Consider the following 27,915-nt stretch of genomic DNA (forward strand, 5'->3'; position numbering starts at 1 on the left):
CAAGAGGCGGCCTTCGCCTTCCCAGCACAGGGACAGTCGTCGCAGGCCCCCGGGCACCTGGGAAAGAGGCGAGAACCGCGGCGCGGGGAGCTGCGCCCACAGCTGCGGACCCAGCACCCGGGCAGGCCCCGCGGCCCCTGCCCGCCCCGAGCTCCCCCTCAGGCAACGCCGGCTGGGAACCCGCAGGGCCTGGCCGCCTGGCCTGGGTCGTGGTCGTGGGGGCCTGACCTGCGCAGGAGGGGGACACCCTCCAGATAAAATACACGCTGACCTGTTATATTTGATGTTCAGGCAAAGCACAGGGCCAGCTTAACATTCATATGTGACTGGGAGCTCTGTGTTTCGTCTGGAGACGCACCCCCGTACCCACGGCGTTCAACAGAACGTTCAACTGAGCTTTCAAGATCCAACTGACCTTGGCGCAGTGGCAGGATCGTACGTAGCCAATGAGGTTTATCCGAGGCGCGATTATTGCTAAAGAGCTAACTGACTTTATTAAATAATTCACAAATCAGGTCACATCCCATCTAGCAAACAGAAGAATGCTCCGAGGAATGCTACAACTTGGAAGGTGTGGATAGCAGGACGGTGGGGCAAGCAACTCGCCAGCAAATGGAAAGGATTGTTCCGGGAAAGACCACTTTGCCTTGTGGGGAGAGGCAAGGGGTCTTATCTGCTCGTGACTCCCTCGCCTTTGGGGGATGGAAAGGGCCCAAGGGGAAGACTGGCACTAACAACAACCACCCAAATCCTGACTACTGGTAAAGACTACTTTTCTGGAGAAATTCGAAACTGCAATTATTTGTTTAATATTTTTGCTTACAATTTCTTTTTCTTACGCATTTTATTTTCTTAAGTAAACTCCACACCAATGTGGGGCTGGAACCCACAACCATAAGATCAAGAGTTCCACACTTTACTCAGCTAGCCAGGTGCCCCTAAATTGGAATTAGATTAATACTAATCCACAATTTAGGGACTCAATGGAATTGATATCATTCGGGGTCTATGGTTTTCTTTTTAACACCGGGGGAGCAAAATCCCCCTCCACCCCAACCCACCCTTACTGTCATACCTTGAGAATCACTGCTTTATAAGATACATGGGACAGCGGACTTCACTGAAGAAGATGACTTGGCCTCTAAACACAAATACTCCTGGGAACAAACTAGGTCAAGCGTTCAAGAGAGCCAAGTAGCAAAGGTTTTGCATTTTGCTTCTCTACCCTGGCAATTCTCCACAAGGTGTTTGTTTATTTTTGTCACTGTTCATTGTTTTCAGATTTTATGTAGATGAATTTATTTATTTACTTTTTAAAGATTTTATTTGACACAGAAAGAGACAGAGAGAGCACCAGGTGGGGGAGTGGGAGAGGGAGAAGCAGGCTTCCCCACTGAGCAGGGATCCTGTTGCAGGGCTCCATCCAGGACCCAGGGATCACAGAGCCCAGGGATCGTGACCTGGGCCGAAGACAGGTGCTTCACCACCTGAGCCCCCCAGGTGCCTCAACGTTTTTGTCACCGTTGTTAAAAAGAAAATCACAGCCTGAAAATGATGTCACTTAGGTTAAGGCCTCAAGTCAGTAAAGCAGCACTTAATGCTGCACCTAACTGCATCAGCCCCACAGAAATGTAGCCCTCAACTAGTCAACATGGAGATTTCCTGGTCAGCACTAGGAAGCTGACTAATAGACCCCTTCATCCCTCTTAGAAGGGAAACCTAGCCTAAAACAATGGGTTCTTGGCTAATCGTTTCCTTTCTTCCACTGCTTCTACATGTTTAAAAACACTTCCTTTTCTGTAGCCCTTTGATGCTTCCCTCTACTTGCTAGATGGGATCCTGCCTGACTCATGAATCAGTTAATAAAGCAAATTAGATTTTTAAAATTTACTTTGTTGAGGTTTTGTTATTTAACAGGTTTGGTACAGTGTTTGGGATTTATTTATTTATTTGTTTGTTTATTAATTTATTTTTGCTTATCTCTATCTTTATTTTCTTCATTGCAGGGTGACTATTTTGTGCCAAGGGAAATGTTACTTTAAAAACAGCTAAGGGATCCCTGGGTGGCGCAGCGGTTTGGCACCTGCCTTTGGCCCAGGGCGCGATCCTGGAGACCCAGGATCAAATCCCACATCGGCCTCCCGGTGCATGGAGCCTGCTTCTCCCTCTGCCTGTGTCTCTGCCTCTCTCTCTCTCTCTGTGACTATCATAAAAAAAAAAAAAAAAAAAAAAAAAAAAAGACAAACATAGTAAACACAGCTAAGAAAAGTGAAGGTAGCAAAATGTGTATTAATATTAACCTGCTTTTTGTTATACTCGATCAAAATCAAAACACTCTTGGACTCATAAGATTCCATTGACAACTAACTTGCACAACATGGCCATGATTGAGGTTTCTTTTTTTAATAGCAAGTAGAACAGAATAGCAAGTAGAATGGAAAGTAGATCAGAAGAGAGTAGAAGCAACTACATTACAAATAAAAGCAGAACTTCATTAAAAGGAAGAAGATGCAGGCTGTGAAAAATCATAAACCTAAATAAATGGTGGTCTGAAAAACTAAGATAAATGTGATTTTAAAAAATAAAAGAAGAATAGGGTGTAGAAAATGTAAGCACTGGAGACATGATGATGGAGACCAGTAAGTGCTGGGACAGGCCACTCTGCCCAGAGTGTCAGCATCACCAGCCAAGTGCACAGTGTGCAGCAGCTAGCCCCGTGTGCCTGGTGCTGCTCCTTAGGGATTCCCCTGGCCTTTCCCTCACAGCCAGGGAGGGCGCCACATACCCAGACCTCACTGCCACAGCCGCTCCAGCTTTAAACCTGCTGTGTCAGGGACCGGTCTGTCCACCGTGGATGCTTCCAAAAATCAGATACGTGTGCCCACTTTGCCAGAACAGTGACGAGCTCCCTGCCTTATGTAGCTTACTTCCCGACTGAAATTCTATCAGACAGATTTGCCTGGTGGAGCTAGGACTCTAGTTCTGTATTCTTTAGAGTTCTCCTTTACCCTTGTGTTAGGGAAGCACATTTTCCCAGATAAAATTCAACTATTAAATTGGCCCTGTTTTTGCAGGGGTAGTTCAATATTTGCAAATCAAACTATGTGATATAGCTCATTATTAAAAGGATAGGAAGCATGTGATCCTCTCCAGAGATGCACGAAAAGCATTTCACAAAATAAATACAGCAGCCTTATTTGATTAAAAACCCTCAACAAAGGAGGGAGGATGGCACATACCTCAACATCGGAAAGGCCATGTCGAAAGACCCACAGCTAATATCATCTTCTTTTCCGAATGGTCAGAAAGAACACGGGGATGTCCACTCTCACAATTACTATTGAACATAGGACTAGAAGTTGTAGCCTCAGCAATCAGACAACTAAAAGAAATAGAAGGCATCCAAAACAGCAAGGAAGAAGTCAAACTCTCACTCTTTGCAGATGATATGAAATTGTATGTAGAAAATGCAAAAGACTCCAGCCAAAAATCGCTAGGCTGATACAAGAACTCATCAATGTCCCAGGATATAAAATCAATACACAGAAGTCTGTTGCATTTCTATACTCTAACAACGAAGCACAAGGAAGTGAAATCAAGAATCATTCCCATTTACAATTGCAACAAAATCTAGGAATACACCTAACCGAAGAGGTAAAAAATCTCTACTGTGAAAACAACAGAACACTTAGGAAATTAACTGAGTAAGATAAAAAGAAATGGAAACACACTCCAATCTCAGGGACTGGAAGAACAAATATTGTGATAATGTCTAGGATACCTGAGGCAATCTACGCATTCAATGTGATTCCTTTTAAAACACCACAAGCAGGGCACCTGGGTGGCTCAGTGGTAGAGTGTCTGCCTTTGGTTCAGGGTATGATTCTGGGGTCCTGGGATCATGTTCCATAACAGGCACCCCAGAGCAAGCCTGCTTCTCCCTCTGCCTATGTCTGTCTCACCCTCTCCCTCTCTCTCTCATGAATAAATAAGTAAAATCTTTTTTTTTAAAATACTACATACAATGGAAAATTCCTCAGCCATTAGAAAGGACGAAAACCCACCATTTGCTTTGACCTGGAGGGTATTATGCTGAGTGAAGTAAGTCCATCGGAGACGGACAAACATTATATGGTCTCATTCATTTGGGGAATATAAATAGTGAAAGGGAATAGAAGGAAAGGGAGAAGAAATGTGTGGGAAATATCAGAAAGGGAGACAGAACATAAAGACTCCTAACTCTGGGAAACGAACTAGGGGTGGTGGAAGGGGAGGAGGGCGGGGGGTGGGGGTGAATGGGTGACGGGCACTGAGGGGGGCACTTGACGGGATGAGCACTGGGTGTTACTCTGTATGTTGGTAAATTGAACACCAATAAAAAATTAATTTATTAAAAAAAAATGGTAGGATATTCATACTTGAAGTTGAGTGATGAGTAAGTGGGGCTCATTACACTATTCTGTTTACGCTTGAAATTTTCTACACACACACAGGCACTCATACAACGTTAAAAACCCAGTAAGCAAGATCATCAAAAGGCTTTTAGGCACCTGAAAATAGTGCAGGATGGCTGAAGTGGAGAGTGTCTTTTCTACTCTTTCATCTAGTACAAAATCTTCAAGACAGCGGTGGACTAAAGATACCAAATCTCTTAGTCACATCTCACTTGAGAACATGGACGGTTTCAACGATAAGCTAACGTGAACAAAAAGCTATGGTGGAAAAACAGACATTTGTATCTCTTGTGTAAACATACCTTACCAAACATTGTTCCTTAAGGTACTTTGCAGCAGTTGGAACAAGAATTTAAACAGGAGCCATTTAGCTACCATGGAATATGGACATATTTGCTGGTACAGGCTCAGACCAGCATAATCCCCTTTCTTAACCTGGTAAAGCTTCTGAAGTTGCAGTAACTAAAATACACCACACCAAATCAAAATCTAATTTTAAAAGTCATCAATGTCTTATAAATAAAAAATCATGTCTGAAAATATATAGTATGCCCAATAAATCATCAGTGATGAAAGTCACTTCCTACTTTAAAATAATGTCAGTGTTGTGAATGTTTCATAAGGGTCGATGTTAAAATTCCTTCATCTTTTTTTTAAAGATTTTATTTGTTTATTCATGAGAGAGAGAGACAGAGACACAGGCAGAGGGAGAAGCAGGCTCCATGCAGGGAGACGGACGTGGGACTCTTTCCCGTGTCTCCAGGATCAGGCCCTGGGCCGAAGGTGGTGCTAAACCGCTGAGCCACGCGGGGCCGCCCCAAATTTCCTTCATCTTAATGTAATAGAGTGGTGTGTGTGTGTGTGTGTGTGTGTGTGTGTGTGTGTGTGAGAGAGAGAGAGAGCACTCAAGGTTTTGTATAGACTTGTTAGAGTGAATCACAGACTTCCTTTTAGGAAAAACTTAAAGTTCCCTTTAATTTTGCAGATGAGGGAATGGAAACCAGGGCAAATGAAGTCACTTATCCAAAATAACAAGAGGATAATAAGAGTAAGACCATAGTTCAGCTCTTCTGATTTTTTTCAAATTGAGATGGACCATTCTGCTTACATATATGAATTCGAGATGAATATGAAATTCTTGGGCAGCCCGGGTGGCTCAGCGGTTTAGCACCACCTTCAGCCCAGGGCGTGATCCTGGAGACCTGGGATCGAGTCCCAGGTTGGGATCCCTGCATGGAGCCTGCTTCTCCCTCTGCTTGTGTCTCTGCCTCTCTCTCTCTCTCTCTGTCTCTCATGAATGAATAAATAAAATCTTAAAAAGAATTCTATTAGCTGCATCGATATTGAATACTCCAGAGAACTTTATCTTGACAATTTACACAATGTTATACAAATTCAGAATTGTTCAAAATGTTTCCAGTGCATTAGTAGAAATATACTTTTGCCCCATGGAGATTACCATATTGGAACATGATGACATCTTCAAGATTGTGGAAAATACTGCCAATTCACCGCTTGCCTATGCTTCCCGACCCAGTATCAGAGTAGATAATGAACAACTCAAGACTTTTTTCTCTATTTTTTTTCTCGCCCACATCGTTACTTGGGTGCCATCATACTCTTGATACCAGTTTGTTTTGTTGTGTTTTAAAGTAGCATGTTACAATCCATTAGTGGTTGATGGAGTCAACTTAATGGGACACAATTAGCATCTTTTAAAATGAAATTAACTAGATTAGAAAATAGTGTACAACATATATAGTTAGGGAAGGACTATTTTGTGAAATTTTTGTTTCAGTCAGATACATATGTGTGTACACTGGGTGACTATAAAACATTCATTACTGTCAATCACGGTCAAAAACACTTGAGAGTGAATGACTCTCACAGGGTCTTGTGAGGACTTTAATGCTCTGATTACTTTTTTCTCAACTCACATGTTTCTTGTTGTCTACTACTTTAATGCTCATTTTTAGAACCACACAAATGAGACATTATCATTATCACTTATATTGTACAATGTCTGGATTTACCTACATGTCTGCTAATTTCTATGCATCTGTGAAAAAAAATTTTTTTTTCTTTCTTAGAGAAGGGGGAGAGAGTGTGTGTTTATGAATGTGGGCAGCATAGGGGGCAGGGGCAGAGGGAGAGGAAGAGAGAGAGAATCTTAAGTATGCTCCATGCCCCATGTGGAGCCTGATGCCGGGCTTGATCCCACAACTCTGAGATCATGACCTGATCTGAAATCCAGAGCTGGATGCTTAAATGGCTGAGCCACAAGGCTCCCTTGAACTTTTTTGTTTTGTGGCAAAATTCATAACCTAAAATTCACAATGTTAGCCATTTAAATGCATATAATTGGGTGACAGTACATATATGATGTTGTGCAACCATCACTTCTATCTGGTTCCAGAACATTTTTATTATCCCAAAAGGAAACTCCATGCCAATTAAGCAGTCACTTTGCATTCCTTCCTCTCCCCAGCCAATGGCAACCAGTAATCTTCTGTCTCTTTGGATCTGCCTATTCTGGATATTTCGAATGGAATCATACAATATGTGACCTTCTGTGCCTGGCTTCTTTCACTCAGCATAATGTGGTTATTGTGAATAGTATCACTATGAACATTTGTGTACAAGTATCTGTTTGAATACTTGTTTTCAATTGGGGGGGGGATATAACTAGAAGTGAATTTGCTGTTTCATATGGTAATGCTATGTTTAACTTTTGAAGGAACCACCACCATTTTTTCCATAGCAGCTGCACCATTTAAAATTCTCGCAAGCAATGTGCAAGGGTTCTAATTTATCTACCTTTTCCCCAACACTTGTTATTTTCTATTTAAAAAAATTATAGCCATCCCACTAAGCACGAAGTGGGCATCTCACTGCAGTTTTGATCTGCATTTCTCTAATGACTAATGATGTTGAACATCTTTTCCTCTGTTTGTTGGCCATTTGTGTATCTTCTTTGGAAAATGTCTATTCAATTCTTTGTCTCCATTTTTTAACTGGGTTGTCTTTCATTGTTCAGTTGTATAATTTCTAAATTCTGAATACTAGACACAAGAGTTGCATGATTTACAAATAATAGCTTCCATTTTGTAGGTTCTTTCCCTTTTTTTGGGGGGGGGAGGTTCCTTGCAATATTTGATCACGTCCTTTGAAGCACAAAAATCTTCAATTTTGAAGTCCAGTATTTTTGTTTGTTTGCTTGTTGCTTGTGCTCTTTGTGCTGTATCTAAGAAACCACCCCCAAATCCACGATCATGGAAACTTACCCCTATGTTTTCTTCCAAGGGTATTATCCTGAACTTCTTTCTAGAACCATTTTTCTTTTTAAGGTACATTCTTTTTTTTTTTTTTTAAAGATTTATTATTTGAGAGAGAGCAGGGGAGAAGGGCAGAAGGATATGAAAAGAGAGCCTTAAGCAGACCCCATGCTGAGCATGTTGCTGATCTCCAGACCCTGAGATCATGATCTCAGTCAAAACCAAGAGTCAGATAATTAACTGTGTCACCCAAGCGTCAAAAAGAACATTCTTTAAAAATACCTTTAATAAGATTTCTTGGTTGCAAATGCAATCTATCTTCATCTGAAGTGTCTTTACTGCCTTTGTCTTTGAAAAATAGTTTTGTTAAATCCATGAATCTAGGTTGACCATCATTTTCTCTTCAGAACGCTGAAGATATTCCACTGTGTTCTGGTTTCCATTGTTGCTACTGAGAAACTGATACCTACTTGCCCTCCTTTGTAAATTATTTACCTTTTTTCCCTCTGCCTACTTTTAAGATCTGCTCTTTGTCTTTGCTATTCTTCGGTTTTACTATCATACATCTGGGTGTGACTTTCCTTTTACTTATCTATTTGGACTCTTGTTTTCTCTATCTGTGGATTCATGTCCTTTTGTCAGTCTGGGGAAGACCTTGGCCTTTTTTTTTGACCTTGGCCTTTCTATGTTCAAATATTGCCTTTTTTCTATCTCCCCCTTCTGGAACTCAAATTATATATATTATTCCTTATGCCCTCCATATAGTTTAATGTCTCTTCTGTATTTATTGCCTTGTCTCTATGTGGTATAGCCTATTTCTTTCAGACTTAACTCTCTCTTCAGCTGCTTATATTCCGCTGTTTAACTCATCCACTAAGCTATTAGTTTTAATAATTATGTTATTTATAAATGTTTTTTTTTCAAATGTGCCTGGTATTTTCATTAGATTTGCATTTTGACCCTTTTTCACTTATTATTCCATCTTTAATTTCTTTTTTTTGTAGAATCTTTAATTTCTTAAAACACTTGACCCATAATTATACTATTTGATAATTTCAATATCTATAAATTCCCAAGAACCTCAATGTGTTGTTCTTGTCTTCCCCTGACTTTCATTCATTAGCATTCATGTTAATTTCTTATTATATTTGAATGTATTTAATTTTAACGAATCTGAAGGCTTCAACTCGGGATTTGAATTTGTTTCTTCATAGATGTAGGGCCGGGAGGAGATTGATCTGGGAGCAGTCTAGCCCCCCTTTAAAGACTCTGGCTTAAGGGAAGTTTCACTCTCCACAGAAAGTCCAGAATTTTAAAGGTCACATAAATAACATATTAAACTTACAGACAAATGACTCAGATTATAGTTTTAAGCAATTTATCCCAAGGTCACACAGCTACTCTAATAAATCGTGGGAGTAGACCCAAAGTCTCCTGACTACAAGTCATGCTCATGTATTACACCACATTCTACCATTGAATTGATTTGATACGAATTGTTCAAGTATGTGACATTGCATACCAAAAAGGAGGGAAAAATGCTCTCTTTGAACTAGTTGTTTTCTTCTGCGCCTTTTACAGAACTGATGACTTCATACATAACCTTATTTGCTAAAAGCAGCACATATTTTTGATGAATATAAATCCTCTATTGTGGATTAAAAAAATAATTTGTGCTGTAATAACAAAAATCTCTTCTTTCTCCTTTCTTTTTCTTTATTTTGGTGATAATTCAACTCCTAACTTCAGTCGATAAGGATGGATACTGCCCAAGAGTAGATGAGAAACACAGTTCTAGTTAGAGCTCAGGAAAAAGCTGATTTGTGTGTCAGAGTCAAGGTGTCCCAGAGCTATAAACAGAAAATGTATGATGAATGAGGTTAAGAGGGAAAGGAAGAAATGTCCATGTGTGAAGGGGGGCAGGGTGAGATTTGAAATTCCAGATGTATATGCTTAGCAGATTTTGGGGTAGATTTGAAAGGGGTAAAGACTAATGCACATTAACTTGGTATACTTTTCTACCTCCCTTCAGGGTGAGGCTGAGCAGAACTGAATTGGAATTTCTTTAGTGATTTGTTTAGTGTAAGGTGGCTACATAGTTGCACCTATAGCATTAATAGATCCCCATTTGGTCATCAGGTGCTGCAGCTGTTCCTATAATGCTGGGAATCCAGGATAACATACACAGGAATTACCTTCCCCAGTAACAGAGGTGAGCTATGTAGACAGAGTGTATAGGATAAATGTAGCTAGGCTGGGTAGAGCAGGGAACTGTGAAGGACAGGTGTGTGTAAACATACAGGTATGGAGGAGAGACAGAGACAGTACATACGGTGACAACCCTGCATACTTAAGAATGGCACATGACTGTCCCTTAGCTCACAGCTGAGATTAGGAACAGACCGACTAAGAAGACACTATACATGTTTCACTACTTAAATAGCCTTCTCTGGTGAATGTCACTTGTCATTTAAGGTCTTATAGCTCTTTTGGCCCATTGATAGGTATAGCAGGAAATGATAAAAGACACACATAGAGGGTGGTTAAAGTGGATATGGGAGACTAGTCAGGAAGCACTGCAGTCAAAGAGAAATGATGGCAACTTGAATAAGAAAAGGACTATTAGTATAGTAAAAAAAAGATATTTGAAATTTGTGAGAGCACTATATAAAATTTTACCATATACTGGAGAATCTAGATGAAATAGATGACTATATAAAAAATACAAATTACCAAAAGTGGCTAAAGAAGAGAAAAATGTACATAGACCGAGTAGTGCCAGGGGTGGGAGGTGGAATTGAGAGAGTAAGAAGCATGTAAAAATGTCTACGTTCTGGAAAGTCCCCGAGTTAGTATGATTTACCAAAAGAACTCCAGCAAACATTCAGAGTGCAGGTATTATCTATGACATTTCCATTTTTCCAAAGTATCAGGAAAAAAGGAATTTTCCCAATTTATCTTATAAGGTTAGAATAACCCAGGACCAAAACAGTGCCAAGAATCATTCAAAACTGAAAACCAGCCTCTCAAAAAAAAAAAAAAATCATAAAGTAACAATTCTAACAGCATATCTATAAAAATACACTCTGCCAAAATAGATTTTATTTCAGAAATTAAAGGGTACAGTTGTCCTGAACACTAGAATATCTAAAAAGTGATCCATTAATGAAGTTTATTAATAGAACAAAAGTTTTTAAAAGCAAGAGATCAAGGGATGCTTGGGTAGCTCAGTGGTAGGTCGTCTGCCTTCGGCTCAGGGCAATATCCCGGGTTTGGGGATCAAGTCCTGCATCAGGCTGTGAGAAGCCTGCTTCTCCCTCTGTCTGCCTCTCTATCTCATGAATAAATAAATTTTAAGAAGCAAATGATCAAGAGCCAGTAATCAGAGAAGTCAGAGGCTGAAGAAGCAGCCTACTTGAAGTGCAGTCAAAATGCAGTGATGATTATTGTAAGCAAAGAACAGGGACAAAGAGAAGATCACAGTATAGGGACCGAATCTGTAAATTAGACATATTTGGTGATCTTTCATGTCTTTCTTTTTTCATTTTGGAATCCTTCTACTATAGTAGGAAGACCCTTTCTCATACAAATAATTCAAGCCATTTAGTATTCCAAGAGGTTCCCAGTAAGGTACTACCAGCAAAGCTGAAATTTGAAACATATATATAAATAAATAAATAAAGACACACACACACACACACACACAATATCTAGATTTATCTGTGAGGTTGGCAGACGATGAGGGGTCGTATCAGCCAATCATTTACACATGTGAGATGTTAAGACCTCTGAGATTCCAGTAAGTCAACAGACATATGGGGTAGATATTGAGTGTGGACCATGGTGGAGCATAGCCCCGAGAAGACATCTGTTCCTGTCATTCACTTGGTGACCTTGGGTCATTTACTTCAATTCTCCAAGGCCCTATATTCTTATCTGTAAAATGGGGATAACATGACATATCTCATAGAGTTGTTATGAGGATGAAATGGTCAGAAAGATGAAGCAGCGCATATAAGGGCATGTATGAGCCCTTACCTGAAATTGATGACCACTGTGTTCTTTCAGAAAGGCCCTGTTGCCAGCCCCCTCACACATGCTATCTCCTCTGAGCACCGCACAGCGCATCAACATTGCCTTTCCCCAGTGACGACCCCTCTCAAGTCCTGCAGCCTGAGACCTGAGAATTGTTCTGGTTATACTGCTCTTCTATGAATTTTGTCAGAGCAAACCAACCTTCTCGGAGCATTTTCACATATAGAGCACAGTCTATTTTTCTTCTACAACTGAGGATTCATCCTGGATTTTTCAAATACATAAAACTCCAGATATAACTCCAAACAAAAGATGATGAAAGGAGATATTTGGATAATCCATGGTATGATAACATTACATTGAATACCATCTGCTGTAAATACTTCAGCCTTCTGCGGTGTCCAGATGAAGGAAATGTGTCAGGTTGTGCTTCTTCAGTGGGTAACTCTGGAAAGGTTTTGCTAAACTTTCATCCAAAATAGGAAGAACCTACCTCCTATAGGTTGAAGAAAGTTGTTGTCTGTAACATTGCTGGGGTAACATTGCCCTTTTTATCTGGAGGAATGAAGTTTCCGTTTGATCATAATGGTGAAGCAGCAAACACTCACCCCCAAAATTCTGCACTGAACTCTTTACTCATATAGGAAATCCTAGTTTCTATGTTGTTTTATTCCTTTGCCAAATGCTAATGGCTTGATATCCAAAAATAGATGAAGCTAATTAATAGCAGTTACATATTTTCAAGAAGCTTTGAATTTGGTTATTGCAGATTCTTTGAGACATCGCTTTCTTTAGTTTATACAAAACAGCATTTATACAAAAAAGCATTTACTTTACATATACACTCACACACACACACAAATCTTGCTCTCATTTCACTCATACGGTCTGTACTTCAAGTAGAAAATTTTCATTCAGCTTGAGGAGATGCCTTTTGTTTGTTTTGTGGAGCAGATCTGGTGATGTGTTTTCTCTGTTTTGTGGGATATGATTCAGAATTCCTGGGTTTGTGCCTCCCTGCTCAGCAGGACACCTGCTTCTCCCTCTCCCTCTGCCTGTCTTCACTGATCATGCTCGCTCGCTCTCTCTCCCTCTAACAAATAAATAAAATCCTAAAAATTAATACTACTTCTAATAAATAACACAGAGTGAGCATAAAGGTGGACATGCAGGCCTGCTAGACCTGGCTGGAGACCCCCTCCCTCGTGCCTGTTTGTCGTCTTCCCCTTGTGCTGCTGGCTGCAGAGGTGTATGACCTCCCGGGGAGGGAGGAGGCCCATGGAGGAGCCACCCTGGCTCCTGAAAGACCCCGTGAACGAGTTCAGTCTCCAATCTGAACAGCCACTCAGTGCTGTCAGGTGGGGCAATCTGGGCTGACGCGGTACTGACACTGGGGGAGTCACTTGGTAATTCAGCATAATGGGATAGACCTACAAAATGTGGATCACCAAATTAACTGAAATAGTTATCAGTCTACTAGCTTTAAAATGACCAATGGACGCCTACCTGGCTCAGCCTGAAGGGCATGTGGTTATTGATCTCGGGGTCCTGAGTTTGAGTCCCACATCGGGCACAGAGTTTCCTTAAAAAAAAAAAGAAGAAAGAAAGAAAAGCACAAGTATTTATTTATTTATTTTTTTAAATTTTTATTTATTTATGATAGTCAGAGAGAGAGAGAGAGAGAGAGAGAGAGAGAGGCAGAGACACAGGCAGAGGTAGAAGCAGGCTCCATGCACCGGGAGCCCGACGTGCGATTCGATCCGGGGTCTCCAGGATCACGCCCTGGGCCAAAGGCAGGCGCCAAACCGCTGCGCCACCCAGGGATCCCGCACAAGTATTTAAAAATGGTCCAAATCAATAAGGCTCCCACCACTGAGCTGGCCCGTGGTGGGATGGGTCCTCCCACCTACTCCTTCTGAGCCCTGAGCACAGACGGTGCCAGAGCTGATAAACAGACCAGATCCTCCCTCTCGGAGCTCATGCTCCAGGGGGAAAGATGGACAAAATACAGAACATCAGGAATGGAAAGAGCAATTGCTCCCTAGAAAGAGAGCCTGGTGCTTCCCTGGGTCCTGAGCTCCGCAGGTGAGGCTGTGACCAACTGTGGGGCTTTGACGAACGCAGCGGCTGGGGCTCCAGGGGGCCACTGAGGGGAGGAGGTGAAGACCCCAGCAGGGCCACTGCCTCGCCAGGATCACAGCCTGGGAAGGAGGCAGAAGGGGGCATGAAGCCAGCTCTGTGTCCTCCGTTGGGGGCCAGGGCTGCCCCTCCCCTTCCTGAGGGGGCTCGGAAAAGGTTGTGTGGATGGAACTGGCTATAGACATGGAGATGTGACGGGGTGGGGGTGGGCATTGACAGCCCAGACGGGAGGCATTCCAGCATGTTCCAGTCTGAGGAAGAGCCCAGGTCAGGGCGACCCACTGGGTGCGACGCTGTCCACAGCTCACCCAGTGGAAACGAGGGAATGGCCCGTAACACACGACAGGCAGGGTGTCAGGATAAGGACGGCCTCACACCTTCTAGGCCAAGACTCCCACACCTACTGTAGGGTTTGCCTTGGATTCAGGAGCCTAGGATCGTGGGAAGCTATTGCCCATCCCTTCCCCGGTGGGACTGTCATCTTCTGGGCCTCCAGAATAAGGGTACCGGTGCCCACGTGTGTGCACACAGGGACCTTGTGGGCCTGGACTCATGTACACACCAAGGAAGAACATGTGGTGGGAGGGATTTCCTGCTTGTGACACCTGCCTCCAATGTCATAGATATGATGCCACAGTGGCCTGGGGACGTCTGGAGGAAGCACCTGCTAGGATAATCCCTATCCCACAGGCAAGAGGCAGACCATCCCCGACGGGCACAACGGCTTCTGCGGGGCCAAAACCTGGGAAGAATGGAAAGTTGTGTCTGAACCCAGGTGTGTTTCCAGGCTGGGGCCCTGGCTGCACACAGTCCTTCCCTGGGGCCTGTGGAGAGGGGTGCGGTTGTGTCACTGTGTGCACACAGGCCATTGCCCGCAGGGAGGGGGGAGCCGTCGGCAGCCCCGAGTGCTGCTCCTGAAGCTCCTTCCAGGAGTGGACTCAGGGAGGGGGTCCCAGGCAGTGAGGTCACTTCTTTCACAACAGAGGCCAACAGAACTTGGAACCCCTGCACCCGGGCCCCCACATTCTAGTGCAGCCCCACCTCAGGCTCACTTTCAGGAGACTTCTGCTACTGAAAGATGTTCCCTTCTGGCTTTCCCAGTTTCGAGCAACGCCAGGAACCCCAGGGATGCGGCTGCTTCGAATGCTGGAGACTTTGGTGCCACCGGCAAACCCAGCGCCTCAGGGAGTTTTTCAGGAGGCGCCGTAGGGTAACACAGAGCAGGCCAGGCCAGGCCACCTGTGCCAGCCATCCTGGGCAGCCCCATCCCCTCCTCTTCAGGGAACCAGGGATGTGTGGGCAGGTCGCATCCAGGCTGGAGGACCTTGCAGGGCAGCAGGTTCCCCGGTGATCCCTTCAGGGTCACCCTGATGTCACGGTGGGCAGGGTGGAAACAGGATTCCCGAGGCGCCTCTTACCCGCCCGGGAGTTCACCCAAGGCCCTGCAGCCGCACCCCTTTGCTCTTCCTGGGGGAGGTGTGTGCTGGCTGTGCTGTGGTGTGTCTGCAATGGAGTCAGCTGGGTGTGCGGCCCGGCCGAGGCGGCCAGACTGGGCGCTGAGGCCTCCTGCCTGGCTGCCGCACACTGTCTTTACAGAGATCCACACGGGACAAGGGGCAGTGGCGGAGGCGGGAGGAAGAGGACATCCCCCACACCCCGGTGGTGACCAGGAAGGAGCCCAGCACAGCTAACAGAGGCCTGAAAGGGTTCAAGGTGAGTGCAGGGGCTGGGGCCACCCGACCCCCGGGTCCCAGAAGCCAGCCTGCTGCTCCCCTGGGCTCCCCCCTAGACTTCTGCTGCTACAGGACTCTGGATTCCCCTCCTCCCCAAACTTGCCCCCATGACCCTGCCCCTGCCTGGGCCAGATGCATGCAGAGTCCCTGTGCACAGATTTGTAGGAACATCAGAATAGAGCCTTCAGGGGATGCCTGGTTGCCCAGTGGTTTAGCGCCTGCCTTCTGCCCAGGCCCGGATCCTGGAGACCAGGGATCGAGTCCCACCTCGGGCTCTCTGCATGGGGACTGCTTCTACCTCTGTGTGTCTGCCTCTCTCTCTCTCTCTGTGCGTGTGTGTGTCACAAATGAATAATAACTTTTTTTTGTAATTAAATCTTTTTAAAGATTTTATTTATTTATTCACGAGAGACAGAGAGAGAGAGAGAGAGAGAGAGAGAGAGAGAGAGAGAGAGAGAGAGAGAGAGAGGCAGAGACGCAAGCAGAGGGAGAAGCAGGCTCCATGCAGGGAGCCTGATGTGGGACTGGATCCTGGGTCCCCAGGATCACGTCCTGGGCTGAAGGCAGTGCTAAACCACTGAGCCACCCGGGCTGCCCATCAAAACTTTTGAAAAAGAGACACACCAGGTCTCATCGCACGCGGTCTCTCCAGTAGTTTGCACTGTGCTATGCTTTCTCCTAACTGGTGCTCCCAGGAGGCCCCATTGGCCTGACGTCCTTCCCCACCTTCTCCAAGGCTTGAGCACGGTCCTGGTGAGTTGGGAGACTTTTCCCCAAAGGGACACGGGGCTCACTGTACTATGTCTATCGCTCTGCAGTTAGGATTTGAAGGAGCGCATCCCTGCCCCCCCTGCCGGGGTCAGGCACAGGGGCCTCGTGTGCTGCACAACATGTCAGAAGGCCAGTTGGTTCCCACAGCCACTGAGCCCTTCACTGATGCAGGACTGCGATGCGATTCCCTTCTGTTGCCAAATCACAGGGTGGCACTGAACATCCTGCAGCCCTCACGCCCTGGGCCCTCCCACCCAAGGAAGGTCTCCGTGTGGCACTCGAGACAGGGACGTGTGGTCAAATTTAGGGGTGAAGCCGTTAATGCAGGGAGGTGCTGTCAAAACTCAGCTGACAAGCGGACCTGGGATACTGACCCCTCCTACTTGAGATCCTTATATTGATCCATTTTTTTTTGAAAAGTTATCCTTTAAGATTATTTCTTTATTGGATAGTTTATTTAAGAGACAGGCAAAGAAGCAGGGAGTCGAAGAGGAAGACACAGGCTCCTCAAGCACACTCTGCCCCAAGCACAGAGCCTGCCAGGGGCGGGATCTCAGGATGCTGAGACCATGACCTGAGCCACAACCAAGAGTCAGATGCTAAGTGACTGAGCCGCAGGCGTCAAGCCCTGTGTTCCTTCTGTGGGCACTCCTGCCCCCCCCCGCCCCCCACAGCCACTGAGAGCTCGGGCTTTGGTCTGCACTCCAACTCCCAGGTGGTCTGGAGGCTACAGTGCAGGCTGCACATCTCCTCTGTCCCACCTCAGGCTGACAGGGCCTCAGCCCTGAGAAGGCATCGGATCTCCCCGATCACCACCAGCCGGAGGGAGCTGCTGAAGCAGCAGGTAGAAGAACTGGTGCCCGCCTTGCTGCGCTTGCACAATCTGTCCCTGTTTGAATTTTTGAATATTCTGGAGCAATATGGTACCCCTGAAGAGGTGCTGGACCTGCTGTTTGCAAAGTGAGCTCCCTGACCCTCCACAGCCCAGGGGGATGGGCCACCTACTGGTTGGGAGTCTTGGGGAATGTGGCTGAACTTCCCGGCACCTCAGGCTGCTCCTCCGACTGGAGTAGAGTCACACAGGGCCTAGTCGGGTCCTGTAGGGCAGCCCCCGGGGCCTGGCCTGTGGCAGGTCGGCTAGAGGGGCTGTGCTTGTGCTCAGCAGTCGTCGTTCTCTCCCCGTGATGAAGCCTGTGCCGCCTCCCCACCGTCACCAGGGTCTTGAGCTGGCATGTTTTGCCACTGAAAGGGAGTTCATCTGGGGTCTGTATCCTGGGGCATTTGGAGAAGGGGTCCCCGGGGACACCTGGGCGCCCAGGCCCACTTGGATATCAGCCATGGGCCTGGCTGGAGCCCTTTCATTCCTCAATCATTCAGGAAGCGCCAGCAGGTGCAAGTGCTTCTCCAGGAGCTGCCCGTGGCCCAATGCACAGAGCTGACGGCCCCCCAGGGTTGTGGACTAGTTGGGGTTCAGAGAGTGACAGCAGCTATGAGGAGAGGTTGGGTCCACAGCACGATTCATGTGATGCCCCCCGCCCTCCTCTAGATATCGATACATCATGAATTCTTCCAAGAAGGAAGGAATCCGGGACCAGTGGGAAATGTGAGTGAGCTCTGGCTCATGCAGGGGAGCCTTCCCTCTCCAGGAGGGTCGCGAGGGGGCTGTGGGTCAGAGGGTATGCTGGGCCCCTCACCCCACACATCTGCAATTCCTGTGACAGGGTAAAGGTCTGAGGCCCCTTCAGGAAAAGAGCAAAGGAGAGCCGTGGGTGGGGTGCGGGCTTTGTGGGAGAGCACTGGGACGCCAAAGGGACCTCCTCCATGCCCATTCCCCCAACCCTCTGTCTGCTCCACACCTGGGACCCAGAGCAGAGGGTGTGGGGAGCATCGCATTCACCAATCTGGTGGCACCTGGACCCGGGTGCCCGGCAGGTGCTCAGGAGAGCCAGTGAGGGCTCACGGACCAGACCGTCCCCGCCCCGTGGGAGATTTAGAGTCAGTGGAAGGACACCCCCTGGGGGCGCCTCGTGAGTGAGGCAGGGCAGACCCACGGGAGCAAAGGTTCCCCGGGAAAGACAGTGATGGTCACACTGCTGGTCATGGGCTCCACACACTGAGGCTTTGTGCAAGCCCCTCCTCAGTGAGCAGGGCTGTGGCAGGCAGGACCGCCAGGTGGCAGGTGGACAAGGAGCAGCACTGGCCTCCGACAGCCCCGTGCCGGAGGCCGAGGGCCCCGGTTCCTGCAGGGCTTCCCCGGGACACCTCTGTGTGAGGTAGCCCTGTCTTCTGACGCCTCTGCCCACCTGTCCCTCCCCAGAGCCATGTCCTCCTTCCTGACCATCTGGCTGGACTACTATGAGGAGGACTTCCACGATCCCCCAGAATTTCCTGCCTTGACAAAGCTGCTAAAATTCACAGGGCAGTACGTGCCAGGCTCAGTGCTCGACTGTCGTGCCGAGCGTTACCTTTTGCGTTTCATAAACCTCCATCAAGCGGAGTTTGAGGATGGAGGTGAGGAGCACTGGGGTGGCCGAGATGGGGACACGGTGGGCCACACAGATCAAGCTTCCGTGCTGCTGGGCCGGGAGCACTGGGTAGGCTCACACCCCATCCCCACGGGCTGCAGTCTGGGGAGACCTCCCAGGGCTCTTGCACTCACACACGTTGAGCGGTGGGAAGAGTGTCCTTGATTTGAGAGGGACGTGGAAAGTCCATCCTGGTGATGATACTTTGTCTTCTTGGAGATGATACTCTGTCGTCGGACCCCGAGCAACACCCGGAACCACCCCAAGAACGCGCCCGAGCTTCGACGGTGGGGCCTGCTGCACCTTCAGGGTCTCAGGGGATGGAGCTGGTCCCGGCTGCGGGAGCTGAGGGCGTGGCCCGAGCCGGGATGCCAGCTGCTGTGTACAAGGCAAGACACGTGGTGGTCAGACCTCTGAATCCCTGTCTTGACCCGGAAGAGCCACCTGCACCCTTAGGAGCCTTGGAGGCCGAATGGGCCCCACCACCGGCTATCGAGGTCATCGATGTGCCAGAGCAGCCACCTCACTAGGGGAGCAACTGGCTTCGGACCCCGAACAACACCCTGAACCTCCACGGCAAGAGCCCGCCCGAGGCCGACTGTGGGGCCTGCTGAAGCTCCTGGGCCTGAGGTGATCGAGCCGGTCCCGGCTGCTGGTGCTGAGAGCTAGGCCTGGGCCGAGATGCCGGCTGCTGAGGTCAAGCCAAGGTACCTGGTGGTCATACCTCAGATTCACTGTCCCGACCTGGAGGAGCCACCTGCTTCTTGGCCACCCCAGAAGGAGCAGGTCTCGGCGCTGGCTCTCGAGTTCATCGAAGGGCCGGAGCCTGCCACCTGCCTCAGTGGAGCCACCAGCCTCGGCCCCCGAGCAGCAGCTCGTGATGGCTGCAGCACTCCTGAAGCCTTCCCCTCCCCTTTCATTGTGCTGTTTCTGCGTTTTGTGTTTTTCATAAATCTCTATAATTGATTCATGAATTTTATTTGTAATAAAGGATAAGTTAACTTTGCACAAAATTGACTCTGATGCTTTTAAATTATACATCGTGCTACTTTAGGTCCATTCATACTTCCAAACTCCTTCTATGAGGCTAGCATCACCTTAATTCCAAAACCAGACAAAGACCCCACCAAAAAGGAGAATTATAGACCGATATCCCTGATGAACACGGATGCAAACATTCTCAACAAGATACGAGCCAACAGGATCCAACAGTACATAAAGAAGATTACTCGCCATGACCAAGTGGGATTTATCCCCGGGATGCAAGGCTGGTTCAACACTCGTAAAGCAGTCAATGGCATGGATCACATCAGCAAGAGAAAAAACAAGAACCAGATGATCCTCTCAATAGATGCAGAGAAAGCATTTGACAAAATACAGCATCCATTCCTGATCAAAACTCTTTGAGACTATAGTGAGAGACGGAACTACAGTGATTCCTCAGCATCTTCAAAGCCATCTACGAAAAGCCCATAGCAAATATCATTCCCGATGGGAAAACACTGGGAGCCTCTCCCCTAAGATCAGGAACACGACAGGGACGTACACTCTCACCACGGCTACTCAACATACTACTACAAGTCCTAGCTTCAGCAATCAGGCAGCACAAAGAAATAAAAGGCATTCAAATTGGCAAAGAAGAGGTCAAACTCTCCCTCTTTGCAGATGACATGATACTCTACATAGAAAACCCAAAAGACTCCACCCCACGATTGCTAGAACTCATACAAGAAATTCGGCGGCGTGGCAGGATACCAAATCAATGCCCAGAAATCAGTGGCATTTCTATATACTAACAATGAGACTGAAGAAAGAGAAATTAAGGAGTCAGTCCCATTGACAATTGCACCCAAAAGCATGAGATACCTAGGAATACACCTAACCAGAGAGGTAAAGGATCCCTACCCAAAAAACTACAGAACACGTCTGAAAGAAATTGAGGAAGGCACAGAGAGATGGAAAACTATTCCATGCTCCTGGATTGGAAGAATTCATATATTGGGAAAATGTCCACGTGACCCAGGGCAATTTACACATGGAACCCAATCCCTATCGAAATACCATGGACTTTCTTCAGAGAGTTGGAACAAATCATCTGAAGATTAGTGTGGAATCAGAAAAGACCCCAAGTAGCCAGGGGAAAAAAGAAAACCAGAGCCGGGGCATCACAATGCTGGATGTCAAGTTGTACTACAAAGCTGTGCTCATCAAGACAGTGTGGTACTGGCACAAAAACAGACACATAGATCAATGGAACAGAACAGAGAATCCAGAAGTGGACCCTCAACTCTATGGTCAACTAATATTCGACAAAGCAAGAAACACCATCCACTGGAACAAAGACAGTCTCTTCAATAAATGCTGCTGGGAACATTGGACAGCCACATGCAGAAGAATGAAACTGGACCATTCTCTCACACCACCATACACAAAGATAAACTCAAAATGGATGAAAGATCTAAATGTGAGACAGGAAGCCATCAAAATCCTAGAGGAGAACACAGGCAACACCCTTCTTGAACTTGGCCACAGCCAACTTCTTGCAAATTACATCAGCCACGAAGGCCAGAGAAACAAAAGCGAAAATGGTCCGCTGGGACTTCATCAAGGTGAGGCGCTTCCGCACAGCAAAAGAAAAACTAAAACAAAACTCAGAGACAACCTCCAGACTGGGAGAAGATATGTGCAAATGACCCGTCAGATAAAGGGCCAGCATCCAAGATCGCTGAAGAACTTCTGCAACTCCACAGCAAAGAGAACAACCATCCAATCCGGAAATGGGCAAAAGACCCCAACAGAAAAGTCAAGGAGGAAGACCTAGACGTACATGGCCAACAAGCAAACGAGACAATGCTCTGCATCACTGGCCATCAGGGAAATACAGATCAAAACCACAATGAGATACCACCTCACACTGGTGAGAACATGAACAAGACAGGAAACACCAAATGTTGGGGAGACTGTGGAGAAAGGGGAACGTTTTCAAAATGCCAAAATTTCAGAAGTAGCCGTACTCACCTGTAAAGGAAAGGGGGGGGGACTCCCTGCCAGGCTAGGGAGCTTAGGGAGGGACTGAGAGGGAGGAGGGGGGCGGAGGAAGAGCCAGGGCCTTGGGGGGGCTCCTGGGGCCCAGCAGCCCAGGCCCTCAAGCCACCGCCCCAAGGCCGTGCCCTGACGGTGGACGGTGCCTGCACCCTAACCCCTCTGAGCGCACAAGCATGGGTTCCGCGGCACCCTCCCTGAGCCCCGGGGGAGGGGCCCGCACCTTCCCTGAGCCGCCCGGAGGAGACCTGGCCTGACCGGAGGAGGCCCCACTGCCACCCTCCTCCGCCAACAGGTCCCGCCCCTCCCCACCCCCACCCCGCGCAGCCCTCTGCCCAGCACCCTGGCAGCCCAAAGGGTGTCGGCCCGGCTCGCCATGGGGGCGTCTCCATGTGGCCCCTGAGGCCCGCTGTCCCCCCCCCCCCCCCGTCCCTCCCAGGCACTCGCCATGCCACACGCGAGGGCCAGATGCCTCTCGCACAGCCACCCCGGGGTCCCTCACGCCTCCCAGGGCCCACGCCGACCTGCAGGGCTGAGGCCTGCAGAGCCGCTGCCGGGAGCCCGCAGCGCCAGGAACCGCGGGCCTGGAGCGGCGGTGCAGCCGCGCAACCTGCTGCCACGGCCACGGCCAGGTCGCTGCATCTGTGTCCAGCTCCTCCCGCGGCCACGCCCTGAGGCCTTTGGGTCACGGTTGGGGTCAGGCGCTGGGGGAAGCCCCCGGCCGCCCGCCCCCCCCCCCCCCCCCCCCCCCCCCCCCCCGCCACAGAGGCCCCTCCGCGGAGCCTAGAGGGGACCCGAGACAGCCTCTGCCTCCGCCCCCTAGTCTGGTCGGGGCCCGCGGTCCGAGGCCTTGGGCCCCCGGCTCAGTACCGAGGGACTCCTGCTCACAGAGGCACGAAGCCTCTCTCGGGCTCTGTGTCTCCCTCCCTGTCCCTCCGACCCGGTCTCTGTCTCTCCCTCCCGGTCTGGGGTCTGGCCCTGTCTCCCTCCCAGTCTCTCTGCCTCTCCTCCCCACTCCTCTCTCTCTCTCTCTCCCACCAGTCTTTCTTCTCTCACTCCCTATCTTGGCCTGTCCCTCCCTGTCTCTGTCTCTACCTTCTTGTCTCTGGGTGTCTCACTTGTCTCCCTCCCTGTCTCATTCTCTCCATCCCATCTCTGTCTAGGTCTCTCCTCCCTCCCTGTCTCTGACTCTCCCTCCCGGTCTCAGTCTCCCCTCCCGTCTCTTGGTCTCCTTCCCTGCACCTTGGTCTCTCCCCTCTGTCTCATCTCTCCCTCCCTGTCTCTTGGTCTGTCTGTCCCTCCCTCCCTGTCTCTGGATCCCTCCTTCCCTGTCCTGTGTCTCTGCCCCTGTCTCGATCTCTCACCCCTGTTGTCTCAGTCGCTCCTCCCTGTCTCCATCTTTCTCTCCCTCCCTCCCTCTCGTCTCCCCCTCGCTTTCTCTCCGTCTCCCCACCCATCTCTATCTCTCCTTCCCTCCCTATCTGGGGGCTCCCTCCCTGTCTCTGTCCATCCCTCCACTTCTGTCTCTCCTTCCCTGCCTCGGTCTGTCCCTCCCTGTCTCTCCCCACCCGTCTCCATCTGTCCCTCTCTGTCTGTGTGTCTCTATCCCTCCCTGGCTCTCTCACCCTGTCTCTCGGTCTCTCCTCTCCCTTACTGTGTCTCGGTCTCCCTCCCTGGCTCTGGCTCTCCCTCTCTGTCTCTGGGTCTGTCCCTCCCTGTCTGTCTGTCTATCCCTCCCTGTCTCTGGGTCTCCCTCCCTCTCTGTCTCTCCCACGCTGTCTAGATCTCACCCTCCTTGTCTCTGTGTCTCCCTCTCCGTGTCTTGGTCTCTCCCTCCCCGTCTCTTGGCGTCTCCCTACCTGTTTCCCTGCCTCTCCCTCCCTGTCTTTCAGTCTCTGCCTCACCGTCTGTCTCTCCGTCCCTGTCTCTCTGACTCTCCTTCCCTGTGTCTGTGTCTGTCTCTCCCTGCCGCTCCATCTCGGTCTCTCCTCCCTGTCTGGCTCTGTCCCTCCCTATCTCTGACTCTCGCTCCCTGTCTTGCTGGCTCTCCCTCCCTGTGTCTCTGTCTCTCTCCCCATCTCTATCTCTCCGCCAGTCTCTCTGTGTCTCCCTCCGTGTCTCTTGCTCCCTGCAAAAATAGTTCATTTTGTTTTTAAATCCTGGTATTCCTTTAAAATTTGAAACACCAGACAGTTATAAATTTTCAATATCTGCTAGGTAAATGAGCCATTACTCAATGTAGTTTATTACCATAACAGTTTTGAAATTTCATGGCTGAAAAGAATGCTTTTCAGCCCAGTTTCCAGAACTTAAAAGTTTCTAGAGAAGTCTTATAAACTATGTATTATTAGAGCCATCTTAACAGCTTACCCAGGCTTATTTTCACCACCAGCCAAGTAAAATGTCTGTTCTAAAAGTGAATATACTTAATACATTACATAAAGATGATTTTTTTTTATAATACCACAAATGTAAATGTACCTGTTTTGGATCTAATTTCCTGTGAATTTTATGTATTTTGCTTTTTCCATCAGTTTGGTGATTAGTGTATCTATGATCGCTTTCTGATTCTGAAAAGCTTCTTCTATAAAATGGTACCTGGAAAGACAAGTAAACAAGCTCATTATTTCAAGCTAATATATCTAAAATGAGGAAAAGCCCCCAAATAGAAACTATTTAAGATATCATAAAAAACAAATAATAATCTTAAAAAACCTCAAATATATCCCTAGAAGGCAGGTTTTTCATGCTTTCCAAATTATCCCTAAGAAAGAGGGAGTCTTTATAAATATATTATTCATGGATACTCTAAATTAATTTGGAAATTTGGGAAAGATAAACATCATGCATGGTTTTAGCATCTTAGGTCACTTGGCCAACCTGGCAAAAAGTAATCACAGATCTATCTAAGTAGATTTATTTATTATTTTACAATTTCATAACTAGGAAATGTTGGTGCTGTAAACATACATTTTTTTCTTAAGATTTTATTTATTCACGAGAGAGACAGAGAGAGAGGCAGAGGGAGAAGCAGGCTCCATGCAGGGAGCCTGATGTGGGACTTGATCCTGGAACCCCAGGATCATGACCTGAGAGAGGCAGAGGTTCAACCACTGAGCCACCCAGGTGCCCCTGTAAACATATATTTTAAAGATCACTTTTAAACATCAGGTAGTTGTGCCATCATAGAGGTCACAAATATTGCCTTTGGGAAAAATGGGAAGAGTAAAAAAAAAAAAAAAAAACAAACAAAAAACAAAAAAACAAAACAACCTCTTGATGTTATTATGCCTTAAATGCAGTAAGCTTTAAGCAACATAAAATATAGCACCTCCCGGTGCATGGGGCCTGCTTCTCCCTCTGCCTGTGTCTCTGCCTCTCTCTCTCTCTCTCTCTCTCTCTCTCTCTCTCTCTCATAAATAAATAAAAGTTAAAAAAAAAAAACATTTAAAAAAGTTAACTTGGAAGTGAACATGATAACCCCTGACAAACCATGTAGAGAACTCAAGAGTAGCTCCAGGGAAATAGTAATGTAGAAGATAACCAGTTTTATTAATTTTTCATAAAATGCATTACAGTAATTTACATAATGTGGTTTAAAAGTGCAAGATCACTTAAATCACTAAATAGGGATGCCAGCATTAGAAAAAAAAAAGGGGAACACAATTATTCTGTTGGATTTCCTTTGTATATAATGCACTCTTCGGGACTGTGGTACAGTGTAACATTAAATGAAATGGTCAGAATTGTCACTCTCATCTTGTTCCTAAACTCCATCTAAAGACTTTGAATATTCTGGGCAGCCCAGGTGGCTCAGCAGTTTAGCGCCGCCTTTGACCCAGGGTGTGATCCTGGAGTCCCATCCAGCAGTCCTGGAGCCTGCTTCTCCCTCTGCCTGTGTCTCTGCCTGTGTGTGTCTCTCATGAATAAATAAATAAAATCTTTAAAAAAAATAAAGACTTTCAATATTCTGTTATGATGTTATCTAGGTCTCTTTACAGATAACCTTATCAGGTTTAGGAAATTATTTAATTCCTAGTTTGCTAAGATAAGATCTTCTACCACACGTACATGTATATATACATAGATATATATTTTTTACAGAATGTTCCTTCTGTCTCTATTTAAATGATCATGTAATTTTTACTTTATTCTTTTAATATGATGAATTACATGAATGATTTTCAAATGTTAGAGGAACTCAGTATACCTAAAACAAAGCCAACCAGGTTGCAATTATATTGTCCAAAAATCAAAATACTACTGGATTTGGTTTCCTATTTTATTTCTTAGAATGTTCATTCATTTCATGGATGAGACTAGTCATTTTTTTATTCCTCATAAAACAAGCTGGAGAGAATACATTCTTTCATCATTCTCTGGACAAGGCTGCATTAATTTAAGGTGTTATTTTTACCTCCCCTATGTTGTTGATTCATCCATTAAGTCATCTGGGTCTGTAGTTTTCTTTGTGAGGAATTTACAAATCATGAATTTACATTAAAGGACTATTCTGGCTTTCTAGCTTACCTTATGCTAGTTTCAGTAACTTGTATTTTCTAAGAATTATTCTCTTTCAAGTAAAAATTTTCAAATCAATTGACAGATATTCTTTTCATAATTTTAAATGCTGTTAGAAGATGTACTGATGCTCCTCCTTTTAGCTCCTGGCATTGGTCAGGTGGGTCAGCTCTCAGTCACTCATAAAGGGATTTGTCAATTTACCAATCTTTTGAATGATTTGATTTTTGACATTATCTGCTTCATTAATGTCTGCATACGCTCATGGTGTCCTTTTCCCCACTTTAGGTTTATTCACTGATTTTTCTAATTTGAGATAAATGTTTGATACATTTCCTTTTTTTATTCTTGCTGTCTAATACATACATTTCATGATCTATAGATCTTCCTCTCATCATGGCCTTTACAATATATTTAGGATATTATTTCTAATATTCAGATAAAAGTATCTTCTAATATCCACTGGGATTTCTTCTTCAATGCTTTATTTACATTTATTTCTAACTGCTTATTTTGAAATAACTTTGAAGTTAAATCTGCCATGGTACAGAGATGTATATCTTTACACAGCTTAGTTTTTTAAATAGACTCATCACAGCTCTTTAACACCGTAATAATCAGTATGCATTTTCTAAACACAGGGCATTGTTACGCAACCATATTGTAACGATTAAGAAAATGGACATGGAGATCATTCTCTCACCTACTCTACACACCATATACCAGTTATACCGTTTGTTTCAGTCATGTCCTCTAAATCATTTTCCCCTTCTAGTCCAGGCTGCAGTATAGGATCATGCTTTGCCGCATATAGCTTTCATATGAATTTCAGGTCTTCATTTTCAAGTATATGGAGAATTTTCTCCATCTATTATCTTCTAGATTTAACTGCATTGAGTTTACACCAAGACTTAATAGCATTTTAACCCTCTGAAATTTAAGACTGCCCTAACATAAGGTCAATTAATTTTTTTTTCATGTTTGAAAAGAATGCACATTATTGTTGGGTGCAGTGTCAGTGTTCCTTAATGTCCACATAGTCTTTAGGTTATTTGAATCTTGGCGGGATATCCTGATTTTTAAATCTGCTTGTTTTGTCAATTATTGAAAATGTCAACATTTCCCACTCTATGGATTGGTCTATTCTAAGTTCTGTTACTTTTTGTTATATATTTTAAGGCTATGGGCATACATATTTAGAACTGCTCTTTTAAATGAAGAGACCCCTCTATTGGATAAAGTGTCCCTCTTTATCTCAAGGCACTTTGATATAACAGCTTGCCTCTGATTAGTGTTATGTGGTGTATCTCTTTCCATTATTCTTTCTACATACTTAGGTTTTAGGTGCTCCTCTTATAAAAAGCAAATGGCAGATTTTCTATTCTCTTTCTTATCTAGGCCAAAAATCTTTTAATTTGGA

At 46.2% G+C, this 27,915-nt stretch overlaps 1 protein-coding gene across 12 annotated transcripts in view; it reads right to left on the reverse strand.

Moving 5' to 3' along the window:
* Positions 1 to 2,546: 2,546 nt before the first annotated feature.
* PGBD2 (piggyBac transposable element derived 2) overlaps positions 2,547 to 27,915 on the reverse strand; it is a 111,637-nt gene continuing 86,268 nt past the window's right edge. For 9 of the 12 annotated variants that reach the window (XR_008665639.1, XR_008665638.1, XR_008665643.1 and 6 more), the window contains 2 exons: positions 24,456 to 24,572; positions 18,806 to 19,310 (listed from right to left, as the gene is read on the reverse strand). The gene's annotated coding sequence lies outside the window, so the exon portion shown is untranslated. Of the gene's footprint in view, positions 3,383 to 13,270; positions 13,347 to 18,805; positions 19,311 to 24,455; positions 24,573 to 27,915 lie in introns of those variants that run through there. The other 3 variants (XR_008665647.1, XR_008665645.1, XR_008665646.1) reach the window with 2 other exon arrangements.

This window comes from Nyctereutes procyonoides, unplaced genomic scaffold, assembly GCF_905146905.1.
Source record: "Nyctereutes procyonoides isolate TBG_1078 unplaced genomic scaffold, NYPRO_anot_genome, whole genome shotgun sequence".
NCBI classification, from domain to species: Eukaryota; Metazoa; Chordata; class Mammalia; order Carnivora; family Canidae; genus Nyctereutes; species Nyctereutes procyonoides.